Source organism: Rissa tridactyla, chromosome 10, assembly GCF_028500815.1.
Source record: "Rissa tridactyla isolate bRisTri1 chromosome 10, bRisTri1.patW.cur.20221130, whole genome shotgun sequence".
In the NCBI taxonomy this organism is placed as follows: domain Eukaryota; kingdom Metazoa; phylum Chordata; class Aves; order Charadriiformes; family Laridae; genus Rissa; species Rissa tridactyla.
The window spans coordinates 20,822,503-20,840,942 of record NC_071475.1 but is presented as its reverse complement, the minus strand read 5'-3'; the positions used below and the strand labels follow the sequence as shown (position 1 = coordinate 20,840,942).

General features: G+C 39.6%; 1 protein-coding gene across 8 annotated transcripts in view; it reads right to left on the bottom strand.

Moving 5' to 3' along the window:
- Positions 1 to 18,440, bottom strand: part of ATP2B2 (ATPase plasma membrane Ca2+ transporting 2) — a 429,010-nt gene that overhangs the window by 274,171 nt on the left and 136,399 nt on the right. For all 8 annotated transcript variants that reach the window (XM_054216330.1, XM_054216336.1, XM_054216334.1 and 5 more), the window contains exon 3: positions 6,667 to 6,771. The gene's annotated coding sequence lies outside the window, so the exon portion shown is untranslated. The remainder of the gene's footprint in view (positions 1 to 6,666; positions 6,772 to 18,440) is intronic.

Below are 18,440 nucleotides of genomic sequence, written 5' to 3'. Positions count from 1 at the left end.
TTACTGAGAAATCGAAAACGAGACCTAAGAATAAGTCACTCGGTTCATCCAAACAGACAGCGCCAATGATTGAGAATCCAAAAAATTCAAAAGCGGTATTTCAGACTACTAGAGAATCAAGTGAGGAGCTCGAGGCCAGGGCCAAGTGTGGCCAGGATAACTGGGGAGGGTGGGGAGGGTGGGGAGAGAGGGCTCCGCTTGGCTCGGTCACAAACTCTTCTCCAGTTTCAGCTGCTTTTTGGAAAGTCTCTCTGCCCTGGGGAGAGAGATGTAGGACACGCAATGGGTTACACGGCTCTGCAAAAGCTGCAAAGTACCAAATCCCCCTTCATGAAAGGTATTAATATTACTGGCTTAGATGAGCTCTCTGGGGGAAAAATGGCCAGGATTGCAGTACATGATTGAATCAAACTGAAAGCAAACAGAGAATTTCTCTGGTGATACAAGAATATACAATTCAGTGAGGTCAATGGAACTCTAACAGCCACGGACAACAGCAGGCAAAACACAGACTTCAAATTTAAAGCAGCTAAACAAGATCCATGAGCAAAATACACATTCTAATATTAACATGGCAAAAAAAGGAACTGGTATTTTGTCTCAAAAGAGCTAAGCCTGATCTCAGCAAGAAGCGACACTTGCAGGGCAGACTGACAAAGAGGGGAGAGGAGCAGCAAAGTAACCGAGGAGACTTTCCAGCACCCAGCGAAGCCATGAAACAAAATCACCTGGAAAAGAAACAACAATCCAGTCTCTGCTGGTTATATTCAGTTCACAGTTCCTCCCTGAAAAAAGAAAATTTAACACAGGAACTGGGGAGAAAGTGGAGAAATTGGCAAAGGTGGGGTTATGAAAGGAAACCTTCACTTTCCACGGGATCCAAAGACTTACACTATGCAAAAAGGAAATGCTTCTCTCTGCCTTAGAGGGATAAATTTGTAAAATGTAGTATGCTGTATGTGTCAAGCAAGATTTGGCACCCAGCCTTTGAAATATAGTGAATAAAGACAAATGTTAACACATCTCCTTTGTGAGATTTAGTTTCTACATATTAGCATTTGAATCCTACTCAGCCCTCAGTGGTGTCACATTAAGAAAATATGCATTTGTATGCTTTGCATTAGGAGAAACCTGCAGAAAAGCATTATCTGGGCTCCCAGAACTCTAGGAAGAGACAGGAGACAGTAAAAATCCAGTAAGATTACCAAAAAAGAGTCTGCGGAGAAAAAAAAAAAACTAAAACAACAAATAGCAGACATGAATTTCATGTTCACGGAGGGTGTCTGTTAATCGATCGCAAGCAATTTATTGGTATTGTCAAGGATTGTTCCAAAGTGGACAGAAGTTCATCGTTTGCAGCTACTCTCCGGAGCATGCTGTCCTTACTCGGAGAAGGAGAACACGCTGAACAGCACCCGTAGAAGCTCCTGTTCCACCGCACAGAGGCAGCCAGCGCAGAGGGACTGCCCAAATGCTGCTTCTCAGGGAGATCACCCAGCAACGCACCACGCAAAGGCCCCGCATTTCCATCTGGTCACATGCCAACCCTCACAGCAGTACTTTGGTGACAGTGAAGCAAATCCAAATATAAAGAGGAAAGACAAAATTCAAATCATCCCCAACATGCAAAAATAAAATATATTCTCTACAGAACTTATAAAATAATTACAGAAAAATAATTATAATTATTGCTATAAAGCTTTTTTTTAATAATATTCAAATATTCAATATTTAATAATATTCAAAATATTTTTTAAATGGAAAAGTGTGTATCAAAAGTAATAAGGAAGAACAAAATAATTACATCAGCAATACAGAATTAAAACGCAATTTATAAAAAAATTTTAAACCCCCTTTCATTTGCGTCCTAATCTATAAAAAATTCCATGGAAACTTTAATTTCCCTGACATGCTAGGAACTACGCTGCCTCGCTCCCACAGCCACACAGACGTCAAATCGCTAGATGAGGGCCAGGCTGTCATTTATATTCAAATTCAGTAATGAGAGCTACTGAGTTACCGCTCCCACTTTCTCCAGTCACTGGAGCATTTACTGAAGTCCCACCGGATTATTCCTTCTGCCTAACCTTACTCGGTTTCTTAAAACCCCCTGGAGCACAAAGGCCCACTGCAGCCTTTATCACACAAAAATGGCACGCGCGCAGTACAGAGAAAGGAAAACCAGCTACGTGCAGTGATGGGTTTGGTGACTTCTCAACCGTTAGTTCACACCAAGACAGATGAGGAATATTTAAACCCCAGGGTAACAGTCAATAATAAAAAAAGTAAACTGCCATTATGTATTGACTTCATGTTTAATACATTCAAATCCAATGAATGATGTGAACGGCACACACAACACACAGAATTTAGCAGGAATACATTCAATTTTTCTCTTTAAAATAAAAAACAAACAAAAACAACAAAACCTTAACTTTATTCCATTAAAAAACTATTAACTTTTTTTGCTTTTTTGTTTCCATATTGTATTTTAATACATTGCTCAGGGGAGTCATTATACTGTGACGTTTAGTTAACAGAATATACGAAACAGGTTTGCACAGACGTGATGGATAACTTCTCAGGGCCACAGTTTCCATCAGCTATGAAATAGAAATAGCAATCTGCACTTTTTCTAAGGCAAGATTAATGTCAAGATTTATCTATTAGAAGTCCTAGGCAAGAGCTAGATATTGTCTACTGTTACCCTCTCACTGAATACAGTTATGTTGCAATATTACCATTACTGACCTCTTAAACTAACATAAAATTCAAATTAAGTAGTAATTGTATGATTCTAAAATGTCACTAACTTCAGATAGTAGGAAAAGATTATTTAATTAAAGAAAGTTTGATTTTCAAAGGGGGGAGGAGTTCAGATATATTCACAGATATTTATGTTTTTAATTTAGGTGTGCAACAAAAGATTACTGTACAGGTAATTGTAGGCAAGATGTGCTCTACTTCTGCACAACTTTTCTGAACGAGTAACACCATTTTCACACCTAACAAGTGAAAGAAAATGGAACACATTCCTCTCTCCCTTCAAACCACAGGGGACAATGCCAGGAAAAGTAACACAGAAATAGATGGATGGGACTGTCTCTGACATCAAACCTATAGAACAAATTTTGTTGGCATATATGCCGTGGTTTGGGATGAGCTTATGTATAATTTGTGCCCACCATAGCTGGGCTGAGAATTGTAACAAAGCAAGACCAGTAATCCCACACTTCGCTGTTACGGCTGTTTTCGTACAATCCAGATGGAAGAAGTTACAAAAGCGTAGTTTGCCAAAGGTCATCGTAACTATTTGGAAAGCCAAAAGTTTCAGTGGCTTCACTAGTGCCCTGCACTTACTGGCCAGAGAGTGAAATGCAGGGGTAGCTGCAGCTGGTGCTGAAGCCATTTCTTCAGCTACTTCATCCTCAGCTGCAATTGACGTTTCATTTTTAAGTAGTACAGAAATAACATAACAACCCAAAGTATCTCGACCCTATCGAGGGTCCAGAGGAGGACACGAAGATGATCAGAGGGCTGGAGCACCTCTGCTATGAAGACAGGCCGAGTTGGGGGCGTTCAGCCTGGAGAAGAGAAGGCTCCGTGGAGACCTTATGGCAGCCTTCCAGTACCTGAAGGGGGCCTACAGGAAAGCTGGGGAGGGACATTTTCAAGGGTATTAGATCTGAGGAAGAAATTCTTTGCTGTGAGGGTGGTGAGCCCCTGGCCCAGGTTGCCCAGAGAAGCTGTGGCTGCCCCATCCCTGGAGGGGTTCAAGGCCAGGTTGGACGGGGCTTGGAGCAACCTGGGCTGGTGGGAGGTGTCCCTGCCCAGGGCAGGGGGTGGCACTGGATGGTCTTCAAGGCCCCTTCCAACCCAACCATTCTGTGATTCTATGAAATGCAATCTCAGTTCCAGCTGGGAGGCAAGTTAAACAGCAATGACATCCCAGTATAGACCATCAGCACATTACAACTTCCTAAAACAGCATTTGAGAGGCTAAAGCCAGAGTCTTCTTTAGGAAGGTCTGTTTGGGGGGTTTACTTTTTTTTTATCTTATTTTTACAAGCATACTAAATTGTGTGACTGTGCCTGGCAGCTTGCCTTCCACAGCAGAAATTAAAACTACCGTGTAGTATATTAAGAAATAGAGAAAATTATGCTATTTCAAACTCTTCTTATTTCTTTGCAAAAAAAAAAGTACAAAAACCTTGGGGAGGCTTTATTTCTTTTTAATAGCTGAATGAGTAAGAAAGTTCCCTCTCTAGTAAGTCTGTCTCAGCTTTTCAGTCTTACAGACATTTAAATGTCTGACAAATAGATTATAGACTACTTGTTTTAAGAGTTTTTGAAAAAAAAAAAAAAGGAAGCTTGAATCTCAACTATTTCGAAAGACAAGCACGATATTTGGTCTGCACAGCTTACAGCACCCATTAAAACCTTCACGAAAGCAAAGTGCCAAACTACCGCAAAGACTGATGTCAGTAAGAAATAATGCTTAACACACAGCACTACCTTGATGTTACAGTTGCCAACACAGTCGTTATGGCCATGTTTTCATTCCTCTCTACACCAAAACCAATAGAGCCACAAGTAGAACATTTTGATATGTTAGATTAGTTCTAGTTAAAAGAGCCCATCAAACATTTACATGTCGGTGAGAGCTACAGGTACACTTATCACCCCAGTGGAAACTAATCTGGAAATTATTAGTAACAAAAGAGAGCAAATCGTTGAATAATTTCTATCCTAATAAACACTGCATAATATTTTGAACACATTAAAGTTGTGCAACTGCCATTTTTGTATGTTTTTTATAAACTTCAAAATATAACAGTTACTTTCAGTTTTTTAACATAGAGTATAAAAGCAAATAAATAATCTAAAACTAGCTTGTATAGTCTTATTCATAGCAGCTATACAGAACTTAAAACTATATGCTATGGAAAGCTTCCTTAACTACTCATAGAAAACTTGCAAAGCCTTTTTATTTGTGCCGTTGTTACTTATTTCTTTGTGGTTTTCATACCAAGCTTTAAGTCTGCTTACTTCTGCACACATCCTAGCAGAGGAAGTGTTCTAGGAACAGAAAAAGACACCCAAAACGACAGGGTACTCTTGTTATCTTTCTGTTTCCTATATTTACCTGTCAAAAAAAATGCAAGTGTGATTCCTTTTCTTCCCCGATACCGCGCTAACCAATCTCATTACCACACTGGGAATATATTTACTGCTGTCATAAAGCAAATTTGCTCAGACATCTCCTTGTAATCATAAAATTAAAAAGTTGTTTTATACTTCACTGTACAAAACTCTATTTTAGAGTAAATACTAATTTTTCTTTATTGATTCTATTATATCTCAAGACCCAATTTAGTAGGTAGTGAGTGCTATTGGCCCTTTTTTTATAATAGTTTCAATATTATACCTCATTTTCCTTTCTTGGTTCATGAACCTTCAGTAACAAGAGAGGCAACAAATGAAAATACAGATTGTATATTTATTGTATCACCACTTAAAAATCACTAGATCCACTTCGTATGCCACAGAAAATCCAGAATAAATGCAAGCTTTTTCTTTTTACTTAACAAATAAAGGAATTTTTATACGTTTAGAACAAGTCAGGCAACTTCATTTCAACACGGTTATAGAGTTCAGCCAATCCAAGCTGCCTGACTTCCAGTGCAGTTACAACTGAAGAAATGCTTGAAATAACCTGGTGCTGCCCTGTACCTGAGAGACCTGCTTGGATCCCCGCTAGTCTAAGTGGAACATCATGTAAATTTGTTGTTTCCAAAATTTAACAATTAAAAACAACCCAAACCACCACCTAATTACAGAAACGAAAAAGTCTCATCACTGGTAAGGCAGAACATTTTCACGGAGCTGGAAAAGGAAAAGGTAAGATTCATACCACATACAGCATGATGGCAGACGTATCAGCACTTCACCTCTATCTAATACTTTAATTTTTTTAAGTTTTAGCTTATACAACGTAGCTCATGATATCAAAAAAAAAAGTTAACTCGTATAATGTTACTAATGGAACTTTTGTTTATGCATTCCCATGCTTGGGTTACAGACTATAAGGCTGATACCTTACCTGTGCAATTTGATTTTGCAATTAATATTGAGGGTATATCTTATAAAGAACAAATCTATAATTGTGAAAAAATACTGTCCAAAACAAGTACAATCCTGAGTTCTGCTAGAGGCACCTGTTTGTGCAGGTGTCACCAAGTGGCAGCGCAATCCCCTCCCGCCCCGAGCTTACAGCCCCTGCCCTGGGTCTCAGCACTGGCCCTGCCACCAGCCATTGTCAATGCCGTCTGAAACACACGTTTGTCACACACACTAATCCCACACTTGATGCAACACAACGTTAAGGGGAAAGCAGATGGATCTTTCAAGCTAAGGGAAGCTCTCGCTCTCCTTAAATGATGTGAAACTGTAAGTAGCGTTGTTATGTGGAAGCACTCTCTGATTAGTAGTATGGTGAAGCGAATAGAGCGCTTCTGCTTCCTTGGCTGGTGCCACCAAGCCAAAAATCAAGATCTGATTTATCAATAGCAGTTGAACTCCTCAGGAATTTTCCGTTTTCTAGGATTTCTATTAAGTTGCAAGAGTTGATTATTAATTTGGGGAGAAAAAGAAAAAACAACATACCGTGCTGGCGTCTTGCAAAAATGAACGAGTGTTTCATAAACAGGGTTCCAAGTCACATAAGCAGCTGGGTCTTTTCGTGTTGATTAATCAATCTTGATTTCAAAACTGGAAGAAAGAAAAGAGATAATTAGACTTGACAAACCCCAGAGAATTAAGGAAATTAACAGAACAAACGAGGATTGATCTAAAGGATACCCCACAGGAGAAACAGATCCAAGAGCAAACATCCATTGTCACAAGTAGCTACAGACATTTTGTAGTAAAATAACGCTATTAAAAACTTCCAACTCTGTGACCAAAGATCTGTATTAATAGCTCAGAGCTATGAGTCTCAGTCCCAACAGACTCTCTCTCTTGTCCATTTACCAGTGCTGTAGCCCTCTGCCCTCTCATATATGTAAATAAATGGTGGGTTTAATGCACACAGTCCTTTGGAGACTTTCAACCAGTTGTAATTCCCATCGTCTTTAAAAATAGCTGTCACCCTGAAGAAGATGAGTATAAACCTTCAGCACTTCAAGCTGTGTAGCTGCCCCAGAACAGCTACTCACGTTATTAATATTTTGTACTAAAAGGACAAATACTGAACATTAACTGGGAGGGGGAGGCCAAAGGGATGAAAGAGGGACAGGGAAGACTGAGGCCAAGGAACAGATGCCAATGAGAAGGCGGACAGCAAAGAAAATGGACAGTGCTCATTGTGTTGACTTTGGTATCTGCTGCTCTGCCTCGATTCAGAGAGGGCGGGAGAAAAAAATGGAGAACAATGTTTTGTTTGTGCCTTATGGGGTCATATGGGAGAGCCTGGAAGGTCTTAAGGTCAGCAGAACGGTGTCATCATAAATAAATGTCATTTTAACTTGTTTCATAATAGACACTCAGGAAGGGGTACTGAAATCCCAGGCAGCAGTTCTGCAGGGAAGGGAGGTCCTGCTGGATGCAACTGTTCCATGTGCAAACACATCAACGCTATACTACAAAGACTGATAAAAAGAAATAAAATTTTCATGTCTTTGTATTAAAAGGGAACCATCGTGCTCCAGTACGATGCCATTTTTGACAGATTTTGACAAATTTTGACAAATTTTCGCAGAATTTTACTCAGTTACTCTTGTGTCAAACAAGAGCATATGGCACAGCCAGAGGCGATCTTCTTGGGAGAGAAAACCTCCACTTCTGACTTAAAAGTTCTGGTTAACAATCAGTTCATCATACCCCTCAGAAAATCATGTTTGGCTTCAGCTTTCAAAAAACTGGATTGTTGAATGCCTTTTGAACACTATGTGAAAACATCTTTCATTATAAATGAGGGTTCCCCACAAAGACACCAGTCAGACCACATCTGCTTCATCTCGGATTAAGAGAATTGAGCGAGCTTCCCCGGTGCTCCTGCCGCTAAGTTTTAAAGATGCCAGGTCTTGCACGTCATTGGCTTTTATCAGTCTCCGCCTTATGCCCAAATGAAAGTTTAAACTATCCAAGTACATTTTAAGTTCCATATTGCTTGGATGTATAGTACTGGTTTTAGAGAGAACAACATCCCTTAAATGTTCTGACCATAACTTGGGTAAATTCAGTTTGCATAATTTTATCTGAGAATTTCAGGACATGGACACCATTCTTTTTTAAACCATGTCTCAAATTTATTTTGAAGATTAACATGCCACAACTCAGCGTTCCAGGACAACACAATATTTCTAGACTTTCTCTTCCCTCATGTCTGTAAAAATCAGAGTGGGGCGGAAAACAGATCTATTTAATGCAAAGACACGCACAACCTTATACTGCACCCAACACGGGACAACTGACACAACGAAGGAAGGACACGCTGAACTCGCATGCTAAAAACCAAGAACATACTTATAACCCAGTCTTAAGATCTTGCCTATCAAAGTAAATATGACTCTTAGAACAGGTTTCTAACCAAATGTTTATTGCCAGGGTATACCACCAGGTGGCAAGATTGCAAAATAAAGATATAAACCCCAGCATTCCTATAATGGGTTCAGTCAGGGCTGTTTCCAGGACCCCTTGCTGGGACATGACAACGGTTTTGAGAGGACTTGAAAGTACTTAAAATGTTCCCGCATGGGTCTGTAAAATAAAGTATTTTAACATTTCTTCATCACTCTTCATGTAGTCAATTTACTCACAATTACAATAGTTAAATGCAACACAAAACTTCCAGTAGATGAAAGAAGGCGAATTTGGGAGCACCAGCTGTACTTCCCTAAAGAGCGCGGTCTTCCCGTCAGTTTCCTTCTGCTTCCTCTTTCTGATGCCCATTTTACCCTTTTTGAAAGAGCCTAAAATCTTATGTGACTGCAGGGAACCACATATTTACATGGGAATACGACTAGTGGGCTAATAAAACTATTTTGCAAAGGGACAGAAAAGATTTTACACAAAGGATACTTAGAATCAATTTTTTCCCCATGATATTTTAATTTCTCATGTTACACCCCAATTATCTATAAACCAAGACAGCTGCTTCTAAGATCTGCCATACCAGCAGTAAGTGTGGGCTACAGATACAAGAGCTCGGCTTAATGGACTAAATTTTATAAAGAATACATTCTTTTACATTGTCATTCAAACTTTAGGAAAAACATAAGCCCTCAGGAACTGCTCAGAAATCTATCGCTGTAATGCCTCACCCCCGGACCCCAAAGGATCAATGTAAGCACACAGTCCAGCATTATGTATATTATATACATTTATATACACAGAAACATACATAGGTAAATAAAAGGACATAAAATATTAGTAAGGCTTTATCTTCCTGGCAGCAAAACAGATAACCAAGTTGCACAGCTGAACAACTCCAGCTGACCCTGAGGTACGCAACAAAAACAATTATTCTAGAAATAGTTTAGGGACTTTTTCTTTCTATTTGTAGTGTGGCACCTGCTTAATAACATACGGTTACACTTCACAACTGTTTAAAATATTGTCATTATCCCTTGAGCTAGAAGAAATCAGGTAGGTGTAAAATGATCAGAATGTCAAGCACATTAAATGTCAAGCATAAATAAGAACCAAAATTGGAATCTCTCAAAGATGCTAGTACTCCCACAGTTGGGCAAAAATTGTTAACTTCAATAGCTACTACCATTTGTGACTTGTATTATTACACAAAACACAAAAAATTCTTTGCCTTAATGGCATCTAATAGCTTGAAAGCTGATTTGGCATTAGAAAGCAAAATTAAATGTTATCCAAGTCATCAAGGAAACTTCCTGCCCCCAACTAGATTTTTCTTTGGGACTCTTCAATTCAAATGCTTCAGGGTATTGTTATTAAAAAAAAAAACAAAACCAACAAACCCCACTACTTTGCAGGAGACTAAGGGAGGGATGAGTAATACATGATCCTGTACTACATGGGAGGGCACTAAAAATACAAACTGTAAAATAAACTGCCAAGTTATAAAATGTTTTTTCACCCATTAAAACACAATAGCTTGTTCAATCAATTTTTAATTCCAGATTTCAATCACCACCAAAATTAAAATCAAGCAGTGTTTCCACAGTGAATATATACTAACTAAATATTTTAAAGTGAAGATAACTAAAATCTAAATTAGATTGGAAACTCTTTCAAGAAGGGATATTCTTTCAACTACATTCATACCATACTAGCAAGGCATGGACTCAACCACAGTTTAGGCTGCTGGACTCAACTAAAATTAAAGCACCGAAGAAATATGTAAGTGAACACAATGCACATAATGCTGTAATTAGGTAGTTAACACCTATCACTACATGTTAGATGAAAATCACACAAATGTATTCTTTTGTCTATAAGGAGCTCCTCCTTTATTATTCACGTTTCCTTCCACATTAGCTATTTAATTTTCTAGTTGAACTGCATGGCAAAAGCAGCCTTACAGGGCATTCAGTACTTAGAAGTGGCTCTCCTTAGAAGGCTTCCACTGAGAAATTCCCTGAGAAGAGTCTGTGGCACTGGACAGGCCCATCTGCGCTTGCCCAATGCCCCATCACAGAAAGATTTACATGTCAAGAATGTGTCACAAAATATTGAGGAATTACATACTCATGTGGAAGAGACTGATATTCTTGGACACAGGCAGAATGGAAACTTTTCTAATCTCTGCTCATTCCAACCCTGCTCATCCCTTTTCCTTTCAACCGTGGGGCGGCTCTTCTGGGAAGAGCAATAATAGAATCAATTGATTAACAAACGGATCAAGAGAAATCAGACTGAGGTCACCAAATCACTTTGCCTCAGCCATATGAAACTGTCAGGTCCAACAGTAATAATGAAATTTATTTGATTTGAAGTAATCAAGCATCAAGGTTAAAATACCTCCATGTAACCGTCTCGGAGCTGGATGCTCAGTAAGAGAAGGAAAAAATCATTCAGTAGAGTTGAAACACATTTTCCTTTAAAGTTACAGAAAACATTGAACACGTCATACCTCTACCAGCAGGTATTTTTCCACGTTTCAGAATTTTTAGATTACAAGAGAAAATCCTTAAACTCACAAATCTATACAATTTCACAATCAATGTATGGAATTAGGGCAACAAGTATTTACCACCCCGGATTAAGAACTAAAGGCTCTTCAGCACTTGCTAACGTGCCATTCCCTTTCATCCAATAGCACTATGACCACCAGACCAGCTTAACTCTAGACTTTGACCACAAAACCAGCAAGAAAGAACTAAGTATAAAGGTATTAATAACTGCAGTTAAAACAACATTAAAGGATTTGTCGGCTTTCTTCTTTGCCTAGTGAAGAGTAAGAAAATATATAAACCAAAAAATTATATATGTAAAATGAGCCAATGTCATATGCCTGAGCACTTATTCTTGCGGTCTTCACAAAAACAACGTATTTTCTCTTCCTAGAGAATACTGCGGACCAGTCCCAGACTCAGACAATTTAAGTATGTACTCATGTTTTAAAAAAAATAAAAATAAAATACTCTTCAGTGTTCAAGAACACTTTCTAAAGCACTTACTCTATAAAAAGAAATCTTACGGAGAGAGCATATACACCTGATTTATTTCAGGAAACCAAACAAAAATAACAAGAGTGCCACCTATCCTTCATTATGAATAACAGAATTTCCCATGGACTGACCTTGCTGATAAAAATCCTGTACTACATAATCTGACAGTTAAGAACATATGAAACTCTCCATCTGGGCAGAAACTTGGTTAAAAAAGTAAAATAGCAGGGAGTGTCGCATGTAAAAGAAGGATGAAAAAGAAATAAAAGAGGAGGAGGAGGATTTGGAAAAAAAAATTAAAATCTGTTAGGTATTAAAGAGCATAAAATCCAAAAGATTAAAAACCAGCAAAACTAAAAATATTTTAAAGCTTGCAGCCACATTTTGGGCATCGGTAATGATTTTATAAAAATAGGTTTGCATGTAACATGCAATCAGCAAGAATGGTCTGCAAGAAGCTGCTGTACACAAGCAGCAACTGCCAATTAATAGGCCAAGGGAAAGAGTCTTCCAGTGCAGACAGAGCGGAGCAGCACAGCGGGGGGGTGGTTCAGTTTCATTTTGTTTTAAGATTATAGTGGATATCTGAGTAATACAGGCTAGTAATCCTGGCACCTTTGTCAGGAAAATAAGTAGTAATTATTAAAAGCTAGAACTAAACACACAAACACCTTTTATTAGGGAGGAAAGTCCGTCCTCCTTTTACGCAGAGGGAAGTCATGCTTCACAAATCTGCTGCGGGCACGTGCATGAGGGAGAGTCAGCCAGCTCCACGTATTTGGATACATTAAAATCCAAGAGATATTTGTAGGCTTTCGAAAATGCCTTCCTTGAAAAGAGTCATGTGAAAATTAAGCCACTAAGGGATAATACAGAAGGTCTTTGCTTTCAGAAAAAACGTGGTTAAAAGAGGGGAAGCAGAGCGGGAGCGAGTGCTGGGTTCCCCCGCCTGCAGCAGGTCCCAGCCGCGCTCTGCAGGGAGCTGTACCCGCACATCACCCAAGAAAGGCAGCGGGTGGCAACACGGCAAAGCCAAGTCGTTCATGAGAAAATGATGAGGACTAACCATGAGGAAGAGTGAAAAGACCTCTCAAGACTCTGTAACTGGACATTAAAGCGTCAGGTGAATTTCAACGCAGGTACCCATGGCACAGTGCACGTATGAAACACAATCGGCTCAAATGGAGCATCTCCGAGTAACCACTTCCATGCAGAAGTGAGGATTTGGGATGACTGTGGGTAGTTGACCTTACCTGGGACAGCATCCCTTACATTTCCACATGCAAAATCCTACGGCACAACCACACAGAGCAGAAGATAGTCATATATGTACCCTCACACAGCAACTACCATTGCCTGTTAGTTGGATGGCAATCTCTTGATGGTAAAACAGTATTTTTTAAATCAAGTGGACAGCCAATGCTGACAGCTAAACAATCATCCACGCTAAATTTCCAAGAAGATCGAGGTGTGAGACACCAAGCAGCAGTGAGCATTGCTCACCAAGCACATCCTCTACGGAGAGATGACTTACCGGATAAACAAAACACAGTGTCGTGTTGGGAAGTAATGAAGATTTCTTCAAACCTGTCAGACTTCACAATTTTAACCACCCAAAGAGTATTACCCTTCTGATACAACTGTTTTACTGTAGGAAAAAGGTGGGAAGCAGCCCAAACAAGTACAGGAACCTCTCCAAAGAACAGGACGTGAAGTAAAAAATAGATTGATATGGATGAAGTTCCTCAGAAGACGCTTCACAGGGAAGAGTCCCTATGGATTGACTTATAGAAAATAGAGAATGATAACTTAGCTACTGATGGAGCTTTGCTCTAGTGGTTTACATAACATCAGCAAAGTCCCTAAGTGTAATTACAGCTATATACTCAATCAGGGACTACATATTATTTCACTCTCCTTCATCTCTGTTTGGAATCACATCCAAAGCATTTAAAATTGTACTCCAGTATGGCATTAAAAAATATGCTGTATATTCTCTCATCAGAGAAGTTTCAGAAGGATGCTATTAATAAGTATGGAAACAAATACAAAAAAATGGCAGAAAAGCAGAAGTGTGACAAATATTTCCCATTAACATGTGCATATGGTTTCACTCAAAACAAATTTTCTTGCAACAAACATGTTTATATAATACTATTAAGTTGTTCTATTACCAAACTGACTGTAAGTTTATAATAGGACCAGTTTGATTTAGGCACTGTAAAAATTTAAATGGAATTCAAATATAAATGGAAATAATAGAAGGAAAATCCTGGAGGAAAACTCCCTTAATATATTTAAGAGACGGAAGGGAAAAAAAAAAAGTAAAGATAAAAACCCCAAGCTTTGTTTCTGAGCTCCTAATGTACTCCAAAAGCCGAACTTAAGTGCAGGGAGGCTGGGATCCAGCCTCCACCTCATACAAGGATGTGCAAGACAGATTAATGATTTGCTGCGTTGTACAAAGTTATTAAACCTTCCGTGATAAGTCGGAGGGTCACTTGCTGGCCTTCACTTAATGTATCACCTGCATTTATAAGGGAGTACCTTGGCCTTTTTCCTAGTCCATCACGTACAGATGTGACCACCTGCACTTGCACGGCAAACTTAACACAGGATAAAAAAAAACACCGCTCCAAAAATTCCAACTGCCATTAGAGGTAAGAATCAGCACGTCACCAGCTTACAGGTGCAGAAATTGTTAATCGCGTAGTAGTAGTGGTCGCTGGGCAGGATTGCCCTTAGTCAGTACCTTCTTCTCAGAAGTATCTGCATTATCACAGCAAAATAAGTTACACACAGTTTTCACTAATCTTAAATTCTTTAAGCAAACTTGCAATTTTAAGTGATTTAAAGAAGCCCATCATGTAGCAGGGGCCACATGTCCAAACGGCATTGTTGGATCAGCTATGGCGGTGTCAATATTACCAAAATGCTATTTGAGTAGCCAGCTGCAACAGCATTTTAAAACAATTTTTAATTCAAGTTCTTTCCTAGATGAAATAAACAATTGAATGAAGAATTATGCTGTGAATGTCAATTTTTTTCTTGGCATTTACTTGCTTTTGGAACCTGGATTAGCCTTCATCCTTAGCGTGACTGAAGTGGAACTGATACGTGACAATGCTATAAATGCTGCAGGAGTTTAATGCAAGAATATTAATAGGAAATACATGCACAAACAAATGACCCACAGAGGAACAAAACCATGAACACCAGACAAGAGCAGTCGCCTCTTGCCTCTGTGACTGGCCACAGCTTATGGCTCCTGAGTCCTCAGCTGCCCTCGAGTACGGCACTTCAAAGGCGCAGTCACTTGGGGGAAGACATCTTAGAAGCCCCCAGGACTTGAAAGGCAGTTCCTTGCAGAGACAGGTAAAGGTCAGAACTATGTGCATGTGCTGCTGTTCAACGACCTGCCCTGGGTTGCTAACCGTACCTTGTACCAGCGTAATTCTGGAATTTATGGCAATCAAGGAAAGAGCAGGTGGGAAAGGGAGACAATGGCTCAATAGACAAGTAGCTGGGAATCAGAGAAAGCACAATGGCACACCTACGCTCTTCAGGTTAGAGTGACACCGGTCTTTTGTCAAGCGAGGATCCTGCGTATTTAAAGAAAAGTAAAAGAGAGAAAACACTTGAGGAAAAGCAGATGCATGAACCCTCACAGCAAATGTTCAATGGTGGAAGGAAGACAAGTACCCTCTGCACTGGCTTTTAGCACCAGTAAATATGGTTACAACAATATTTTTCCTTATTTTCAGAGATCCAAAGCAAAAATATGAAACTAACATAACAACCTGCTACACCAGGAAGCAAATGGGGAAAGTCATTCAGAAGCTATACTTATATAATCTCAAAAAACTTCAAAAAATACCACGACCGATCAACATATGTAGCACTATGTTGGGGAGGGGCAGCACTTTTCTGCAGCACCATCGTTACAGCAGCCTTCCGAGATAAGGGTGCGCTGCCAATTGCAGTCCTATAGCAGTAAGAAAAAAAATATTCTTTTTAGTATTAATACTTATTTATAACATTAAATGTTTGCTGTTTGCTTTCTGATTTGAAAATAACAAAGCTCATCAGCTTGACTTGGATATTGTAATCACCAATAATAATTTAGATATTTCATGTAAAATGCCATCGTATTCCCCACTCAGAATTATCAATCTTCAAAATAGCCTTCCTAAGCCAAAACGAATCAGTTAGGAATAACAGGTTCATTTCCTTCCAATTAATTCAACCTGGCTCACAGGAGAAAAAGGCAAATTTTATTTGCTTCTGAAACACAAAGACTGTTCCAGATTTCTAGCTCTTGGAAGAGTCCCTATACAAGTAATAATACCTGCCCAAATGTCTCTTCCTTTAAAATCAGCACCTAAAATTAAAAAAGCAGCTTCCATATCCTGCAGGATTTCATTATCTGCTTTAGTCCTCAAGGGTTTGCTATAAGTGGGGCAAAGAAATCTAATACTGGAGTAAATGAAAAAATAAACCTCTTGACCTTGTTCCAGGAGGAAAAGATTAAAAACAGAAACATCCAAACACTGCTCCTAAAACCAAAAGGTTTGTTTGGTGACCACTGTAGTTCATAGCTATGATACCCCAAACGCAGCCACTCGTGCAGAATTAGGCAAAGCACATCTCTTGGCCTTTACTGTTTTCGCAACGGTAGTGTTAAAGATTGTCATGTCGGCAACCGCTTTACAAAGTCTGAAAAACGACAGCCCAGCTCCACCCAGCTCCTGCCGCACCGCCTCCCCCCCCCCCCACTTCAGGCATTAAAAGCACCAGTACGGGGTTTCTCAATTCCCCAAGGCAAGACACAGGCAAGGGCTGTGCACAGCAGTACCTGTATTCGCAGGGAGCAGACATGAAGATGCCCAAACCTCACCAACAGATGAAGTTCATTTCAAGCTGGCACATGAACCATCCACTTGCTATGGCAACACCAGTCACGAACCGTTGGTCGTTTCCCCCTCCCTCTTTCCCTTCCAGCTTCCTGGGAAATGGCAACTACTTGGGCATCGCCATTACTGTGGTTATCGCTTCAGTGCACTGAAGTACAGGGTGAAGACGATGCACCAGCTCAAGCTGGCACAAACTGTGAGTACCTGCTTTTGTGAAGGTTTACATGGCTGTTGCACAGCGGGTGTACAGCGAGTCTCTCGCAGGCAATTCCAAAAGCACTTCGAGGTCCCAGTCCTAATTCTTTAAGCAACCCCATTTCTTTTACAAAGTTTTGACTGCGAGTTGTCAGACCTGCATTTCCTGGATATACACCCGGGGAAAAAATATAGGAAGGCTGTGAATAAAGCCTTTTCTGGTGAAGGCACACAGGCACAAAGCAGCCACTGGGCTACCAGACAAACCTGAACTGAAGCCATCTCTGGAACACCCCCTTCCTTGGCATGAACATCTCAAGACCAATGGTAGCCCTGGAAACCAAAATTTTCTGTTTGCTAGCAACCTCATCCCATCATCTTTTATTGCCCCTAAATCCATACTGATATCAAAGTTTTGACCCAGCAAAGATTGATTTCACATAGGAGTGAAAACTAGCAACAGAAATAGCTCTTTGTAAATGATAGATATGCATTACACTCTACAAATTCTTCTTAAATGACAGACAGCTGTAGCTACAGTCCAAGGCACTGTGTGTACTGGGTGAACGCCATCCAAGTGTAGATACCTAAAAAAACCGGGACAAATATCCAAAAGGAACATTAGATGATCACATGCTACTCCCCATTTTTCTACAAAATGAGAATTTCTGAAGTACGTATTATGCATTATTGATTTCTAACTTAAAGATTACGCAACTGCTTCAAGAAAATAGGTCTAGTAAAAACGCTTTGCTTTTCAGTCCACTAAAGCAATGAAACATTCTAGTGCTCTGGGTCACTGCTGCCCACAAGCAACCAAGGACTGAGTTTTGTTGGCAGAGCTGTGTGGAAAAGCTTACCGACTTCACCGCTCCTTCTGCTTAGCCAAGTGTGCTGCTAATGGCTCGTAATGTCAGCTCCGACCACCTAGAACCATCAGTCGGCCTCTGTACTAACCCTAATACTCACTAGAATAACATCTTAAAACATTCATACTGTTATTCAGAAGAGTGTCTTAAAATCATTGTTAAACTAATTTAACGCAAGAATTTTTTTTTAATACGCTCCTGATTTTTCATTATCAAGGTCCTAGAGCATGATTTTAAACAACCCTACAAATACAAGTGTAGCTGATTTAAAACCAGAACAAAATTGACTTTCCCATCTAATTGCACAATGACAGGAATAACCTTTATGGAAAAAAGCAATGCTTCTTTTGCTTATCAGAAAATTCAGCAATTCACCAAACACCTGAAAATGCAAAAATATGTTGGGAATGGTACGAAAAAACTGATCTTAATTGAAAAATAATGGCTTGTCCGAATTTTATTTTCTTTGCATTTTTTAAAAGAAAATTTAGACAGCTCCACACTCATCTTGAATCTAAATGTAATTGCAATGCATCACGTTAGATAATTCTCATAGCGGAGATGACATATCAGTAGCAACCAGACCCTGATGTGGATTAGGATAATGGGGAAGACAGAGGAAGAAGAACATCGAGCTCTCTCTCCTGCATAGCATTTTTCATGCACACTGTACATCAACACAATCAAACACCACAGTCACCTTGTTGAATAATGAATAACCAAATGAAAAGAAAATTAAGGGAGAAAAGATTCAAGCTGACATTTCCAATGAGAGGAAGTCACCGAGAGGCTCCCAGCGACTGTTCCAGATGGCAGGA